Source organism: Mesoplodon bidens, assembly GCF_964165515.1.
Source record: "Mesoplodon bidens genome assembly, chromosome: 13".
Taxonomy (NCBI): domain Eukaryota; kingdom Metazoa; phylum Chordata; class Mammalia; order Artiodactyla; family Ziphiidae; genus Mesoplodon; species Mesoplodon bidens.
This window is the reverse complement of record NC_138169.1, coordinates 31,298,777-31,314,623: the sequence shown is the minus strand read 5'-3', so window position 1 is coordinate 31,314,623 and position 15,847 is coordinate 31,298,777.

The window sequence follows — 15,847 nt, the reverse complement described above, 5'->3', positions numbered from 1 at the left end:
TTTATTTATTGATTTTTGTATAATCCAACTAAGTAAAAGCATTTTGACTTATGTATCCCTCGACTAACTTTTGTTCTGTACATGTGTAATCCGTGTGAAAAACGAGGCCCTCCCTCACACTGTTCCGTCTCCCATTTCTGAGCTAAAGAAGTTTGTACTGCTGTTTTCACTGGTTAATTAATTGTCTCATCTTTGGGTGGTTAGAGTTTTAATCCAGGTGTTAGTGATAAAGTTCTCAACTTTAATAAGGTTGAGAAAACAGGGCTAAATTTTTGCACTTATAAGTGAAAAACATGTGTGTTGTCAGTTTCTCCAGCTGATATAAAATGTGATGTTTCCTTAAATCAGCAGTTGACTAAACTTCCTATGGTTAAGAGAAGGTTTAACTTACGAACTTTTTTAGACCTTCATTTGCAAAATTGCCATATTCCCTTTATAGGAGAAGTGGGGAAGTTTACAAAAAGTGTTTGAATTCTGGAGGCCAAGTCTATGCTTTTTATTGTCTCTCGAAATTCTCACCTGGAGTTTCCTTGCCAAAACGTCAGTGGAATGCTATAGCTATTGCTCCCCTTTTCCTTCAGGAATTTCTCAGTGCTTAGGAAAGACTTGCTACTGTGAGGCTGAACTTGTATTTACAAATAAATGGGAGCTAGCAAGGTGTGGTGGAGAGGAAATTGCACCGAGGTAAGGCGATGCGGTGAGGCTGATGAATGGCTAAAACTCTGTTTCATATGATTTGTGTACTTTCATCCCTAAATATGATGTACAAAATCTTTTTAATTTTTTTCTATAATTTAATGAGAGTGTTAGTAAACTGCTGAAAGGTGGATTTACGTAAAAGGTTTCTTCCCCCTTTTGAAGATGTCAGATTTGAGGCCCTTGCTCCTCCTCTCTGGAGCCCTCCCCCCACCGCTGTGCAAAGTCCCACGAGGTGGGACAGGGGGCTGAGGATGGAGGGGCAGGCAGGTAGGCAGGAGTCGGGCAGGGAGAGCTGCTCAGCTGCTGCCTGTTTTCTCTAGACCAGAAGTTCTCAAAGTATGGCCCCTGGACCAGCAGCCACAGCATCACTGGAGATCTTGCTGGAAATGCAGGTTCTCCCCAGTCCTGCTGAATCAGAAACTCTCGGTTTGGGGCTTCCCTGGTGGTGCAGTGGTTGAGAGTCTGCCTGCCGATGCAGGGGACATAGGTTCGTGCCCCGGTCCGGGAAGATCCCACATGCCGCGGAGCGGCTAGGCCCGTGAGCCATGGCCGCCGAGCCTGCGCGTCCAGAGCCTGTGCTCCGCAACGGGAGAGGCCACAACAGTGAGAGGCCCGCATACCGCGAAAAAAAAAAAAAAGAAAGAAACTCTCGGTTTGGACCTCAGTGATCTGTATTGAAACAAACCCTCTGGGTGATTCGGATGCACACTAAGAATTAAGAATCACGACCCCATAGTCCCAAAGACAAGATTATTTTCAAATTAAGAAGGCTCTATGGCCTCTTCAGATGCCAGTTCAAAGCAGGAAAACAAAACACGAAGGGAAATAATACTGGATAAAAGCTTTTCTTTCTAAAATATACAAGAAGAGAAGCGTGGAAGAGACGTCACCACAGTGCACGAATGTTCATTATAGCTGGTGGACAAGATGTTATTTTCCATAATTTGTTCAAATGGTTTGAAAAATCCAAAAGAGAAAATGCTACTTTTCTAGTTAGAACTTTTCACTTTGCCTTTTCCTTTGCTAAACTCTTCTAGGAATCAGTGGTGTAAATTTAGGAGACACTCTTTTAAGTATAAACACGGTGACATATATCTTCAGGATTTTCTTTCCTCCCAACATGAAAATGCTTAAAAAACAGGGAATACCCTGGCAGTCCAGTGGTTAGGACTCCGCGCTCCCAATGCAGGGGGCACGGGTTCGATCCGTGGTCAGGGAACTAGGATCCCGCATGCTGCACAGTGTGGCCAAAAAAAAGCTTAAAAACACTAGTCAGAATTCCCAAAGGAGATAATTTCCCTACGTTCTTATGGTGCCTGGTTAGCTAATGGTTGATTTGACACGTGGCCAATAACAGTTTACTCCTGTCTACCTGCGGAGCCCCAGGGAGGGGCTGGGAGCACAGTTATTAGGACATGAGCGTCCTCGTGACCTTTGACTGTAGCAGAGTCCCCGCCTTGCCTTTTGTGTCAAGTTGTGATAGGTCAAAACTCTACCAATAAAAACACAACCTCTGTTGACAGAAAGTCCTCGAAATGTTGGTAAAATTTAAATTAAAAAACGAACAAACAAAAGAAAGGAAAGAGGGGAGGGGAGTAGAGAGGAAGACAGGAAAGGAATCCTCCCCTAGAGAACCAAAGCCTCATGCTGACTCTTACAAGCCATTGTCTCTGTTTGTCGGGCTTACAAAAGGTTTTGTTTTTTTTCTCCCATAAACTGGCCCCAAATAACACACATGCTATGAAATCCACACCTTCAGTCAAGCATTTGGATTACAGTTAACGATATGGTTTAGACCCTTGAGATCAAGGTATAATTTTACACATTCATAATTTTTGTCACCTTTTCTGCAAAAAAAAAAAAAAAATTGACAAATGGTCACACTTCTCTGGAGTGTGAAGAGAAGAGATGTGTGACTCCCTTGGTGTCCTGAGCTGACAGACCTGCTCCCATGGCGCCGGGGCTGAGGATGTGCCCGAGCCCTGAGGTGACACTAGTTGTGTGGCTTTAAGGGGGCAGATCAGGGCTCAGAAGACCATCCTACCCCTGCCATCCTCCACAGGCGGTTAACCAGAATCCTCTACCTGGCTCTCTAAACCCCTACGAACTGGCGAATTGGCGGAAGAAATGAAGAAGAGAGGAAACTTACCTTAGTTACTGAGTGCCTGCGTGCTTTACACACAGAGTCCTGTGGACGTAGGGCCCCCAGGCTGGTGGTAGCTGACAGCGTCCACCTCAGCCTCGCTGCCCACACGCTCCTTCCAGGATGAGTGCGCTACCCTTCACCCCGGGAGCTGGCAGCCGCCCTCACGGGACCAGGGGCGGACACCTGGCCCAGGCTGGGTCAACCAGGTTTTCTCTCCCGGGAGCTCAGGGACGCAGCGGCCGTGTCGGATAGGTGTGGGGAGCAGACTGCAAAGGCAGGTGTGGTCAGCGGTCCAGGCCATCACTGCGGGAGACCAAAGCCACAGCCGGAAAAAGTACTAGAGCAAACAGCCACAGGGAGCCCAGACAGACCGCTGGCAGAGAGACGTGGAGACAAAGAACTCCACTGCTGTGCAGAAGGCAAAAGCTCCCAGGTTCCCTCGTGCCACGCAGTGGGGCACCGTTTCCTGGAGGTCCGAAGGGGTAGCTCTGGGTCCTCCTTAGTGACCTTGAGCGGGCTTGTGATCCTGCTGTAAAAGAGTGTATGTCCCAAACCCAGTCGACTTCTGGGAAGACATTAGCATTCTTCTTCTTCGTTTTTAAATTTGTTTATTTGGCCGAGCTGTGTGGCACGCAGGATCTTAGTTCCCCGAATAGGGATCAAACCTGTGCCCCCTGTTTTAGGAGCGTGGAGTCTTACCCACTGGCCCACCAGGGAAGTCCCAGCATTCTTGATTTTTAAAAAGTTAAAACAACAATTTAACAAATGATCAACTTTAATGGGATAAAGAACTTGTACTGGGAAACCTGTCACCCACCCACCCAGTCAAGTGAGACAAAAGTGATCTTTAATCAAACAGCCTTTTCTTATCTGGTCTGACAACAATCATCTAATAATCTTTTCCTTCTCCTATAAAATGTCCCTGGCAAGAGTGAATCGTATCTCTCTACCAGGGGCCTTTATCTTTGTGTGCAAGATTGCACTAAATCTCAGATCCTGAGCTGCAAGGTTTGCTTTAGGCACAGGGGCAGCGCTGGTCAAACGTGGTCTCACCTGGGAACTTGCTGGAAACACAGCTTCTCAAGTCCCACTACAGACCTACGAATAGGGCCCTGGAATGGAGCTCCAGGTGAGGCTGACTCGGGGGAAATTGAAGAACCACCGCCCCCGAGGACTCGGAAGCTCCTAAAGGTGGCTGCGGGATACCTGTCAGGCCTGCCCTTGGGTGGGTTGCATGGAAATGAGAGCCCCATCCATAAGCCGCTTTTCCATATTCTTCTTGACTCCGAGAGGCCTCATTCCACTGAAATGAGCCCTCTCTCACTGAAAGAGGCCCAGACAGGGACCCAGCGAAAAGCCCACCTGCTGTTTACACTTAGCCGAGAGCTTTGTTTGGGGAGCACAGCCGGTTGCTGTTTCACTGCCCCGTGGTAACCCCAAGCTGTTGGCTGCCCAGTTTCCCGGCTCGCTCGGGAGAAGGTTAATGAGAGCCTGCTGGGCCCTCCTCATGGGGAACAGGCCCCAGCAAGGCAGTGAGACCGGGATCTGCTTGTGGTTCTCGGCTGTGCAGTCTCCCCACCCCGACACACTTAGCTTGGGGATAACATCATGTCCCCAGTTGGGAGGCTTCAACGTGACAGATGGCAAGAGCCAGCGTCTTTCTTTAGACTGCGGAGCGGGGAAGGAGCCTTCGTAATCGGGGGAACGCAGATTTGGAAAAGACAAAAGCTGCCACCTCCTTTCTAGACCCTCTCTCACCAGCCCCCTCCCCCTTCATCAGGGAAAATCGTTCACCCTTTCCTGTGCGCCCACTGCACCCCTCTCCCCGACACAGTGTAACACGTCCACGTTGCTTGTTCCCTGGCTGCTTAACAAGAGTCTTTGAGGCCGAAGCAATGGTTACTCATATCTGTGTTCTCTGTTTGGCAAAAATTATTTGCTGAATGAATGAGGCTTAACTAGGGCTGATTCAGACGTTTGGGTGGAAAATGGAGTCAGCCAGCAAGTCCTGAGACCCATTCCAGCAAAGCTTCCTGACTATACAAGTTCCTCTTGGAATCTACACGCATGCACACGTGCGCACACACACACACGTCTTTTTTTAAATTGAAGTCTAGTTGATTTACAATGTTGTGTTAGTCTCAGGTGTACAGCAGTGATTCGGTTATACATATATATATATATATATAATTTTTCAGATTCTTTTCCATTATAGGTTATTATAAGATATTGAATATAGTTCCCTGTGCTCTACAGTAGGTCTTTGTTGTTTATCTGTTTTATATATAGCAGTGTGTATATGTTAATCCCAACTCCTAATTTATCCCTCCCCACCCCTTTCCCCTTTAGTAACCATAAGTTTGTTTTCTATATCTGTGAGTCTGTTACTGTAAATAAGTTCATTTGTATCATTTTTTTAGATTCCATATATAACTGACATCATATGATATTTATCTTTCTCTGACTTACTTCACTCGGTATGATAATCTCTAGGTCCATCCATGTTGCTGCAAATGGCATTATTTCATTCTTTTTTATGACTGAGTAATATTCCAGTGTGTGTGTGCGTGTGTATGTATCACATATTCTTTATCCATTCCTCTGTCAATGGACATTTAGGTTGCGTCCATGTCTTAGCTATTGTAAATAGTGAACGTGGGGTGCTATGAACATTGGGGTACATGCATCTTTTCAAATTATAGTTTTCTCCAGATATACGCCCAAGAGACAGATTGCTGGATAATATGGTAGCTTCATTTTTAGTTTTTTAAGGAACCTCCATACTGTTCTCCATAGCGGCTGCTCCAATTTACATTCCCACCAACAGACACAAACACACATCTTGATGGTGATTTCAGGTCAGTTAAAATTCCCTTAGCTTCCAAAAGCTTCAAGAGGCTGTCATAGCTCATTGCAACACTCCATCCAAGTACAATTACCTTCCTCCGGCTTCCCTCCAGACCACAGGTGGCTACTGCTCACATGTGGGGTCATGTCTGTTCCCATCACTGAACCACAGAAAAATCTTGAGAATTCAGACTGCATTTTGTCAACCTGGTCAGTTCCTTAGGGGCTGGTCAGACATGGACCATTGTGTTCCCAGTGAACAAGCGTTCGCTAAGGAAGGGAGGAGGGTCAGTAAGATGGGACACTACTTTCTTGGTTGAGCTCTGCAGGCACAACCCAGGGACTGTCAGTGCCATTTACATATAAACAGTGTAATTGCAGTGAGAGGAGGAGCTGGCAGAATTAGGCTGGTGCTTGATATGCTAATTACAAGTCTCTCTGATATCTGTAGGCTGTTTGCAAAGAGAATTTGGAATTGGAGAGAGCAAAACCCGGTGAGGTTGACTTGCCTGAAGGTCACAGGGCTGATTAATTGAAAATTTTCTGTGTGTTTCAAATGCACGAAAGGTCTTACCTACAGTATCTCATTTAATCCTTGCAGTGACTCTCAGATGAGTATTTCATTACTATTAGCTGTTGGTGGAGAAGGGAAGCCAAAGGTAGTGAGTGAGGGATCCACTGTGGTCCTCCAAGATTTCAGCCAAGGTCAGTCTGGTCCCAAAGCCGGGCGTTTTCAGGTCATTCTTCCCTTACGGGGCAGAGCTAAGTCTGGGTGTCCCAATTCTTAAACCAGCAAAGAACATATGCTGCCTAGTTCCCATTATTTATATACATTAAAGCTGGTTTCTTAAGCCAGAAGGAAAAAAAAAAATCTATACATTTTCTATAAATTCAAATTAGCCTTCCAGTTAGTTCCTGAATAAATTTACCACTAACAAGATATTTCTATTTCATTCTACTCACAAGCTAACTAGCAAGAAAGGTTTTATTAATATTGCAAATCAGGAGCAAAAACTGTATGTCTTTTCCCTTTCCCCCTTCGTTTGAGATTTGCAGTGTATCCAGTGGTGATTGGTGTGACATATTCTCTGTCCTTTTAAAAATTAAAAAAGTCAACATTCACATCTACATCTTTGGAGAGGAGTCCTTATATTTTGCACAGCAAAGGTAATAAATAAATAAATGCATGGATAGATAAACACATTTCTCCTTTACTCATTTTTCAGCCTAGCAGGGCATCTGTCAGACGTATCCTGAAATCTGTACACGCCCTGGTCCTGGTTTTTCGTGCAGGATAAATATGGGAATAAAGGAAAGCGATTCATATGCCACAGTCCTAGTCAGGCATTCCCCTCCTGAAGCCCGCCAGGCAGCAGAGGAAGCAGGAGGTAGTCATTGCCCAGAGGCCTTAAGAGAGCTGAATAGGGTTGTTGACTGAAAAAAAAAAAAAAAAAGCACAACCTAAAAGTTAAGAAGAATGTTTTATTTGGCAGACAAAACTGAGGACTTAAGCCCAGGACCCAGCCTCTCAGATTGCTCTGATGGACTGCTCCCAAGAGGTAAGGGAGAAGCCAGGATCTATAGGGGATTTTGCCACAAAGACCAGGTAGTTGGAACATCAAAAGATTACTGTTAATTAAAGAAAACCAGGCATCTCACGTTAAGGAATTTAGCGCTTTTCTGTGTATGGGAAGATGTGAGTCTGGGTTCCCTGAGATCATTCCTTTGACGTGCACCTCAGCTCTCTGGGGCCAGCATCCTGTGCTTCCCCATCCTGAGGCCCCTCAGGGTGCACCTTTGGGGGTGGCTGCAGTGGCTGAGGGCTTGATAGTGGGCATCCTGTGTCCATCCTGAGTGCCCTCAGGGCTCACCGACGGGGTGGCTGTAATGTGATGGCTTGATGGCTGCAGTATCCTTTGTACTGATAAGGCAGCAACATTTTTCATTCGTAGGGGGCAGGGTGGAGCTTGAGGGGCTGGGATGGGGACCCAGGAGGAGAGGTGATGCCTGTGCCTGGTGTAAAGAAAATGCTCATTGAAGTTTGGGGAACGCAGAAGGAGAAGGTGAACTCATGGGACCTGTACCATCTTTTTTTTTTTTTTTTTTTTTTTTTTTTTTTGCGGTACGCGGGCCTCTCACTGTTGGGGCCTCTCCCGTTGCGGAACACAGGCTCCGGACGCGCAGGCTCAGCGGCCATGACTCACGGGCCAAGCCGCTCCGCGGCATGTGGGATCTTCCCGGACCGGGGCACGAACCCGTGTCCCCTGCATCGGCAGGCGGACGTTCAACCACTGCGCCATCAGGGAAGCCCTGTACCATCTTAAAGAGGCAGGAAAGCGGCATGAGAAGGGCCTTCTCTCCTAAGCATCTTCCTGCTGCTCTGTCCTCTAGAAGGTCTTCCTACTCAAATTTCAGGGGCACGTGCCCGGCCATCCTTTTCCTTTCTCCTTAGATCAACCGTCAGATACAACACAGCCCCAGTAGGCCTCAGTGTCCTCCAAAACAGACAAACAGAGGAAGAACGGGATTGTGGCAGCCCTCTCCCTAATCTTTAATGTGGAAAAACTGCCATAGGAGACAGGGAGCTGAACACGTCCACACCTGGGACCTAATAAGCTAAGCCACTTACACACACACACACACACACACACACACACACACGTGCAAAAGCATCCATAACATCACGCACCCTGATGGCAGGATTTTTGCATCTGTGATGCTATTACTATTTTCAAGGGCTTTCCTAAAATATCTGGTTAAATCAGCATTCGATCTGATCTCATTGTCTCTGTGCTCAAATGAATGTCTGGGATTGAGATACTCATAGTTTTTGAAGCTGTGGGTCAAAGTTCTTCTTCTTACTCACCCTATAGCACATAATGCAACCCAAGACCACTCTTGGTGGCCGACACTGGTCCACTGTTTATTTCACAATGCAGCATGAGGGAAACTTGTCCAAACACAGGAGTGTCCTTGAACAGACACTGGAAAATCATGAGTAGGTTCCCTGATGCCTTAACAGTCTCTGTTTCCCCGAGTCTCAAAGAATCTAACTGCTTCCACCTTTGGTCCTCTCAGATAACATTCTCCCCGGACCACATTTAAACTTCTGGAGGGATCTGTAGTCAAGGAGTTATTTCCATAGCTTTAGGCTAGGCTTCCCATGTGTGGGTGATACTGCTCCACACTCGCTGGCCCTATTTACATTTTTATTTCAAAAACTGTTTCCCCACCTTTTCAAATTCTAACTTATATAGAATTCGTTTAGCAGATCTTGTTCTTCCTGTACGGACGCCATGGACTCCCAGAGACCTGAAAATTCCTGATAAATCTAAAATCCTCCTCCCACTATCATCTCACCTAGGAGTGGAAATTCCAGAATGGCTCCCAGGTTTTAGAACCCAGAGGGCAGACAGTCTAGCATTACATTTCCCTTGAAGAGGGCAGACCCGTGGGCATCACCTACCTGACAGTCGTCCGTTCTTTCCCTCCAGCTGTCTCTCCAGAAGTTCTCTCCTCTGCATCTTGCAAGGTGGGCTGTTTCACTCCTGGGAAAGGTCCACAGCCACTCTGATGCGGGGGAGGTGTGTGTGCGCGCGTGCTAGGAGTGGGGCGCAGAGTACAGTGGGGTGGAGGGTGTGCGTGGACACGGCACTTCTGAGTGTAAGCCTGGCCCTGCTACATAACAGCCTTGTGTTCGGTGAACTACTTCTTTGTGCTTTGGTTTCTTCATCTGTAAAACTGAAAGCAATCATGTCTAGGACCCATCGTGCCTTGTGATAAAGCTCATTTTCTTCCTCCATCAGAGAGCCTCACCAGACTTATTTACTTCCCTCTGTATGTTTTTGTTCTTGTTTTTCAAATTTGCAAACCAGAATATCTATTTATTATTTTCCAGTGAGGAAGGTACTATCAAGCATATCTGTTGCCTGAAGGCAGTTTGATATAGGAAGTTAAATTACTCTCAGAAAGTTGGTTACTGAGTACGGAGCCCTAGATGCTGGTGTTTGGAAGCATCATCTCATACATTCGTCTCTACTAGCAACAGCTCATCTTTATTCACGGCTTGCTGGATGCCAAGTCATATGATTCTAAATATTTATATGTACATTAAAATCTAATCCTCACGATAACTCTATGATCTAGGAACCAGCATTATGCCCATTTTACAGGCAAGAAAGCTGAGGCACAGAGAGAGTAAGTAACTTATCCAAGGATGCAAGCAGGCAATGCTGGGGTCTGGCCCCAGAGCCCAAGCTCTCAGCCACCGCGCTGTGCTATCTCTGCAGAAAGAAGCCTCCTGCTGGGCTCCGGGCTGCCCTTTACCACACCTTTCATCATGGACCTTCATGCCCCTGGGCGGGCTTCCTGCACATGACCTGGGCAGTCAGGCAGGATCCCTGCTTAGACGGGCCCCATCCTTGGCTTATAGCTCTGCTGTTGCATTAAACTTGACATCCTTACTACCTTGAACTTTGAACCTGTTTTTTTTTTTTTTTTTTTTTTTTTTGCGGTATGCGGACCTCTCACTGTTGTGGCCTCCCCCGCCGCGGAGCACAGGCTCCGGACGCGCAGGCCCAGCGGCCACGGCTCACGGGCCCAGCCGCTCCGCGGCATATGGGATCCTCCCAGACCGGGGCACGAACCCGTATCCCCTGCATCGGCAGGCGGACTCTCAACCACTGCGCCACCAGGGAGGCCCCTGAACCTGTTTTTTTAATTTACTTTTTATTTTATAATGGAGTATATTTGATATACAATGTTGTGTTAGTTTCAGGTGTACAGCAAAGTGATTCAATTATACACATATATATATCCATTCTTTTCCAGATGCTTTTCTCATATAAGTTATTACAAAATATTGAGTAGAGTTACCTGCACTATATGGAAGGTCCTTGTTGATTATCTATTTTATATATAGTAGTGTGTATCTGTTAATCCCAAACTCCTAATTTATCCCTCCTCCCCACAACCTTTCCCCTTTGGTAACCATAAGTTTGTTTTCTAAGTTTGTGAGTCTGTTTCTGTTTTGTAAATAAGTTAATTTGTATCATCTTTTTTGGATTCCACATATCAGTGATATGATACTTGTCTTTCTCTTACTTCAATTAGTATGATAATCTCTAGGTCCATCCATGTTGCTGCAAATGGCATTATTTCATTCTTTTTTACGGCTGAGTAATATTCCATTGTATATATGTACCACATCTTCTTTGTCTATTCTTCTGTCAATGGACATTTAGGTTGCTTCCAGCTACTGTAAATAGTGCTGCAATGAACATTGGGGTGCATGTATCTTTTCAAATTATAGTTTTCTCCAGATATATGCCCAGGAGTAGGATTGCTGGATCTTATGGTAGTTATTTCTTTTTTTTTTTAATTAATTTATTTATTTTTGGCTGCATTGGGTCTGTGTTGGTGCACGTGGGCTTTCTCTAGTTGCAGCAAGCAGGGGCTACTCTTTGTTGCGGTGCGCGGGCTTCTCATTGCAGTGACTTCTCTTGTTGCGGAGCATGGGCTCTAGGTGCGCAGGCTTCAGTAGTTGGAGCACGCAGGCTCAGTAGTTGTGGCTCGTGGGCTCTAGAGCACAGGCTCAGTAGTCATCGTGCACGGGCTTAGTTGCTCCGTGGCATGTGGGATCTTCCCGGACCAGGGCTTGAACCCGTGTCCCCTGCATTGGCAGGCGGATTCTTAACCACTGCACCACCAGGGAAGCCCCCGGTAGTTCTATTTTTAGTTTTGTAAGGAACCTCCATACTGTTCTCCATAGTGGTTGTACCATTTATACTCCCACCAACAGTGTGAACCTGTGTTTTTAAGGGAAGTCCAGTGGGACAGTGAAGCAGATGGGTGAGCAGAGTGAACCCATGCTACATGCACGTCTGCTGCTCCCCGAGCCTCCTTTGCATCTGCATCCGTGATGCCCCAGAGAGCAGGCAGTTCCCGGCAGACCCACGATGCAGGGCGTTCAGCAGACTCCAAGCGAATCCAGGTAAGTGTGTTTTGTTTATGAGTGAGCAAGGGTGCTGGCGGGTCTTAGAGGCTTTCTTTTCAAATCAGAAACTGCTTTGACCAGAACTAGCTTCAAAACGCAGAAGGTAATGATGTTCGAAGAAACATGAATGGCCAAGGAACTCTATCGTAGTGTTTCTTACTTGTGCCACTCCCCTGAATTAGCCACGGATTCCACTGAAAATAACATAAAAGGAAAGGGGAAGAAAGGACAATCCATCATTTCTTATCCTTTCAGGGCTTTCCCTGAAGGTGGGGAATGGTGGGAAATGTGTGAATATTGAGAAGCAAAATAAAAACAGTTGAGCTAGTTTGGGGAAATGTTTCCACTGTCTTAATAAGAATGAAACACATATACATGTATGAGAATCAAAATACAAATTGCGTAATTTCTGTGATTCAACGTATGAGCTAAGAGTTCCTGATTTTGCATTTAGAAGTGGCATTGCACAATATAAAGATTTAAGGCAAAGTTCATGCTATTGATTTCAAATCTTTACTTTTCTTTACTTAGAGCAACATTAAATAGCAAATAAAAACACCAGGACAAGTTGAAAGAGGGACTGTGGATGAAAGGAAAAGCTTTGTTTTTTGAACTTTCATGGCAATTTCCCCCTGCTTTTTAGAACAAAGGGTTCCTGTACTGAGCCCTGCAAATTACGTAGCTGACCCTGGGTTCTACTAGCATAGAAACTTTCTTTCAATATTTTCATTTTTTTGAATGTCTGTCTCAAAAAAGAAGAAAAAGAAGTCTGTCCAGAAACTTCTCAAGGGCAGAGGCCAGTCGTTTTCATCTTTTATATAAATTCAGTGCCTGTGACAACATCTTTTGAAAGAATAAATGAAAAGTGTGTAGGAATAAATGAAGGTAACAGATGTCTACAGAACAGGTCACAGAGCCCCTCTGAGTTGTTTCTCCAGTCAGCAGTCCCCAGAGACCAGGTCACAAAGCCAAAAATCTGTCCCTGAGTCTCAATGCTCTATGTGATTAGCTATTAGTTAGTCACATTCATAAACCAGGGAGATTGGTTCAGTATTTGTATTTTCCACATCAGATAGCTTTTGTCAGTTTTAAATGGTTTGCTTGTCTTAACTTGGCTGAATTTTTGTTTTTGTTTGTTTCTTACATGTGTTGTTTTCCCGAGAGGTAAGCTGGGGTTGGTGGATTCCAGTTGGACGCAAGGGTTCTGGGCATCTTGAAGTTTCACAGGAAGGACCACATGGTATGAAAATACCAACTGTGGTTTAGTGAAGAAAGTTGTCTCTCAATTGCATCTTTCAGTCCACTTTATGTCCATTTCAGGAGGTACAAGACCCAAAATTTATATAAAAATTACACTCTGTGACTCTTTGTATCTTTCATACCTCAAAAATTGCCCGCTCTCAGCAGTTCCTGAGTTTACAAATTCTTTAAAGGGTATGAATCTGCTTTGTAGTTCACATTGAAAAGTTCCAGGTATCTAGGAGGTATTAACTGCTGATGCTTTTGATTTTGATTTCTCTATACTTTATTAGTTGAGATGAAAATGAGTTTCTATTTGAAAAAGCTGTAAGATAACTGAACTTCTGGTCCATCTTCCCTCCCTGAACGTATATATAGAAATGATATAAAGGAAAACTTTGGTCACCATTATTTTCATGACTAAAGCAAAAATGAAATCTAGAATGTTCTATGTGATAGAATGTAGTCTAAGATTCTAGAATCTTGCAGGGTTACTAGTTGGAAGGAGAGATTTAAGCAGAGGACAGTTTGAAGTTTTTCTAAGTTCTAAGTAATAACTCCTTTGAACTTGATACTCGTGTAGAAACTTTTAAGAGTAAGAGCAAGGGAAGAAAAATGAAGGCTACTTTTATGACTGCATACACTTGCTCCCCTGGTGACTGACATCAGTTATATAACAGGCAAAGACACATTAACTACCTACTGTTAGCGGATTTCTGTACTGCCCTGGGGCTCTGTACTAGAGAAGGTTACACTCTATGGAAGAAGCATGAATGTAACTATAGAGATGAAAGCAAACCCTTTGCCCAGATAAGAATCTTCTCTACAGCATCCTTGAAAGATGACCATCAGCCTAGGCAACATCCTTCCAGAGGCCATCCAGTTGTACTTCCGGAGACAGCCCATTCCACTCTATTTCTCCTATCTTTTTAGGGACAAAAACAATTACAGCCTTCAAATTATATTTTAGAAGCATCCTGCAGAGAAAATAGAAATGGATAAACACAACTTCAGTGCACGGCAGAGAGGACTTGAGAACTCATGAAATCACTGACTGCTGTAGCCTAGATTATAAAATGGCATTATGTTGGTGCAAAAGATAAGATCCTTGCTTCACTGTGGAACAAAAGAAATTCATGGAGCTAAAAGATTTTCTCTTCATCTCCAAAGCAGGCTTTGATCTGGGCAAACAGTAAGCAGATTTAGCTGCTCAGAGATTTATAGCATTTAAACATATCGATAATGTTTTTTTCCAGATTTATGCCGTCTTTTTCAAAGAGAAACAAGACCCGTTAAAGCACAAAGACTATGTTTCACATATTGATATATTTGTAAAACAGAGAATGGATGCTATGTTAAGTTTCCTCCGGAGTCATAATTATCCTCACCAGGAGCTCACACATCATGGTTGAGTACGTTGGGTTTATTGCCCGTGGCAGTAGAGGGATGGACACTGTGGGAAGCCCTCTGCAGGACATGGATTTGGACTTGTGTTAGGTGATTTGGGGAGGGTCCAATGGAGCAGGGCTTTGGGATGGATTGGATGCTGTCAGGAAGCAGGGATAATTCTATGACTGGGTATCTTAATCTCACCTAGAAGGAGGGACCACTTGAGCAAGCCTGACGCTGTAATTGGTAAGAAACAGCAGCTCATATAGCAGGGAGAAAGGGGTATTTGGTCATTTCTGTGGTTTAGAAAATATTTGTGTTTTGTCTGTATTCAGACATGACTACAGAGTGGTCTTGTTTTTGTCTTGACCCATCACAGTGCCAGAGTGACCTTGTCTGATGTTGAGGTTCTGTAACATGGTTTATATTTGATAGGAGACTGCCAGGCCTTGGCTTTGAGAGCCAGGCCAGACCCTAGGAACGTGGAGGCCTAGGTGATATGGAGGCCAGCTCTGGTACCTGGGGCAGCTTTTCTCTTCCTCATTATATTTTCTATATGAGATGATGAGCCCCATAAAGGCAGATGCCATGTTTTTTTCATCCCTGCTATTCCCAATATCTATACATAGCCTAGCATTTTAGAAGGGGTTCAATAAATAATCTTTTTCTTTTTTTAGGCTGCATTGGGTCTTCGTTGCTGCGCGCAGGCTTTCTCTAGTTGCAGCAAGCATGGGCTACTCTTCGTTGCAGTGTGCAGGCTTCTCATTGTGGCTTTTCTTGTTGCGGAGCACGGGCTCTAGGTACAAGGGCTCAGTAGTTGTGGCTCGCAGGCTCTAGAGTTCAGTCTCAGTAAGCACACGGGCTTAGTTGCTCCACGGCATGTGGGATCTTCCCGGACCAGGGCTCGGGACCGTGTCCCCTGCATTGGCAGACGGATTCTTAACCACTGCGCCACCACGGAAGTCCCAATAAATAATCTTTGAATGAATGAGTGTGTACATGAGTGAGTGGATGAACAGGCTATGAGATTCCTTAACAGGCTTCTCTCCCAAGTATATTCAAAAGAGATAAACAAAGTGAAAAGAATTCATGTTCTTAGAGTAGGTGGATGTCAACATGAGTCAGTCTGACCCAATCTGGAGACATTCTTACCTTGAGGAATAGACATTAATCACAGGTGACCATACAGCCTGAGCCAGCTGCCCTGGTCCACTTCAGGCCTGTTGTCTCGTGTAATTACTAACTGTGCCCCCTTTCATTCTCAAATATTCTACGGTCTGGACGATAAATTATACAATCACCCTAATTATGGAAGGGAGGTCTGCTTCAGAATACAACCAGTAGATACCAGCCACGGGGTTTCCCAGATAGGAGCTGATGAACAAGAGGATTGCAGTGCTTTCTCTCTGCGCTCCAATTCCTAGATCCTGATATTTAAATATTTAAAGAGGCAAATATGAAATGGACTTATCCTAAGAAATAATACTGAGAATCTCTTAAAAACATGATTAACTCTCAATAGACTGCCCCAG